Raw genomic sequence first — 2,691 nt, 5'->3', positions numbered from 1 at the left:
TATTAAGCTATGTTTATTTTACCCAGGACATAATGCATCGCATACTTAATGAAGGGTAGCATAGAGGAAAATTTGACATTATACTCAATCGACATATATAATATAATCTCCGATGTCTTTTACGGTGACTTTTCAACTTTTTGCAATATCGTCTTTCTGAATTATATAGATACGTTCACCGTCTAAATTCACATTATCGGTCGAAAGGCGAAACTGCACATCGTTCACCATAACGCTATTCAGATAACATCCAATGTTATTTTTAAGAAAATAAGGTTCGCGATTACCATGAGTACCAACGTTCGCGAATACTATCATCAAAGTCATGATTACCGTAACAAAATTCCTAATGTGATCTTAGACGGTGAACGTATCTAGGTATATATAATTCAGAATATACGTTTACCGTATCTGAAAAAACGGTATTGCAAAAACTCCCTATTTATCACTGTCATTACGGTACTTTCTAAGTTTTTTACATTTTTAATTATTTTAATCGTAAACATTTTAATAATTACCAATGTTAAAATAAATTAAGAAAAAATTGTGATTTTAAGTTCAAAATATAGACTATGTAAGAAACAAAATCGTTGTATAAAATCCCTGAAGTAGCAAAAAAGAATCTTCTTTTCTCGAATATATATGTTGATCCATCCAAGTTTAACATCCCCTTGGGACATCTCGCAATCGTTCACCCGCCAAATCTCGCCATCGACCTCGCGGTGGGGTGTCTCGCGAGGAAAAGACGCGCTTGGAAGTAGTAAATCCCGGGCTCGTAAACTTATCGTCATATCAGACGCCCCGCATTTTCGTGACGCGACTTGTCTCGCGGATATTTCTCGCGGTATAAACACGCGGGGAGCATTTCGGTCGTTGGTCGAGGGTGATCAACTGAAGTGGGCCAAGCCGCGTTTGACTCAAAGAGAGACCCCGAACGACGGGCGGCTTCAAAGCAAAAACGAGGTTAAATATGTGTGCCAACGTGCCCGCTTGATGTTAAGCCCAAACATCGAGCGCGCGGCTATAGATGTGTGCAAGCTGTGCGTCTACTGTCACTGCACAGAACCGCGCCAGTAATATTGCGGTTCTTACGTCGACACGGTTTTTCATATGTATGTGTGTATGTGTATGCGCGCGCGATATATGCACACAGTACAAATCGAGCGAGGCAAAACGCGCCGCTGGAACGAAATTATTTATAATCGAGACGCTTCTATCGCGTGACACGCTTAATCAATGCGCGCAAAAAGCCCCCCCCCCCGTTAAATTAACGGACTCTAAAACCAGCGTTGCGTCAACCGGCAAACCGCCCGCAGCTTTTTGCGAACCATATTCGCGTCGCGAAAGACACGGTGATATTTATTAGGTCATCGTGTAGTATCTACCCCGGGATTTCGGAAGATTGTGTTTTGCGGTTTTCAACGGGCCGATTATGTCAAAAGTTAAGTCTTATCTTGCCGTTCTAAAATTTTCTTTTTTATTCCTATTCATCTCTTGCCATTTAGTTTTAATTTCTTTTAGCAATGAAAATATCCCGACACTACGGATTCTCATATCAAAATATAGATTCGTGAGCGAACTGATTGATGAAATCTTCGGCAAATAATTCGAAACCCCGAGCTGACCTAATTCGCAAACTTAATAACTCAGCGCTCGTTTCTAAAAGTCATTCGGCTGAGAAACAGCAATAATAAGACGAATTTCGTTGCCATGCTAATCCTTTGACGCGATTAAGCTAGAGTCGTAGCTCTCGAGAGATAATTCTCCTTCTTTTTGTATCTCTCCATATAACGGCCTTCATGTCTGATATCGTTAAGCTAGATATCATTAATCTGGATGAAACGTCGTGGGCGTGTAGAATGACCCACGTGGCGGGCGCGCGTGAATCACTTTCGCCCTTTAGAGATATGACATTAGATTCGAAAAGTGAAAAGTGATATTATTACAAACTACAATTTATGTATCGTTATAGGTACTCCTTTTTTCGTGTACGCATTTTCGTTATTACACTGAGAGAAATAATTTTTTTTTTCAAAAAAAATTTTGTTGATTTAATAAAACCGGAAGATTGTATGTTGCCAAGCAGGGCTTAACAAAATATTTGTACAAAATATTTTGTTATTTTTGACTATTTTGTTTGTTGACTATATTGATTTCTTTTTAACTAAATATTTTATAATATCAATTATACATAATATAACATTAACTAAATATTTCTTTGAATAAATTTACTATTTTTAAAAACGTTAATGTTTTTGGTTCAACAAAATTATTTTATTGAGTTAACAAAATTGATCATTAACTTAAAAAAAAAATGATTTTGTATGATACCATTTTCAGAATTCAATTATTTCATTTTTTTCAAATAATAGACGTGTACTTAATTCAATAAAATAAATAATTGGATCAATAAATTGAAAAATCAACAACATTGTTTTGTTGATTCTACAATATTTTTCCCTCAGTGTACGAAATAGGCCTCGAATACCTAACACATCGACCAAATTGCAGCTACTTTCTTGAAGTCATTTATTGCAGCCTTCAACCTTAGGGTTTGCGCAACTTTGACATCTTTGGGAGTCGATAACACGAGAAACAATGACGACGACGACGACGACGATAACGACGAGGTCGTGCGTCATTACCCCGAGGATCGAACGTGCGGTTTCCTTTGGAAGTTGAGGAGTAAAG

This window comes from Temnothorax longispinosus, chromosome 11, assembly GCF_030848805.1.
Source record: "Temnothorax longispinosus isolate EJ_2023e chromosome 11, Tlon_JGU_v1, whole genome shotgun sequence".
NCBI classification, from domain to species: Eukaryota; Metazoa; Arthropoda; class Insecta; order Hymenoptera; family Formicidae; genus Temnothorax; species Temnothorax longispinosus.
This window is presented reverse-complemented; position numbering follows the sequence as displayed.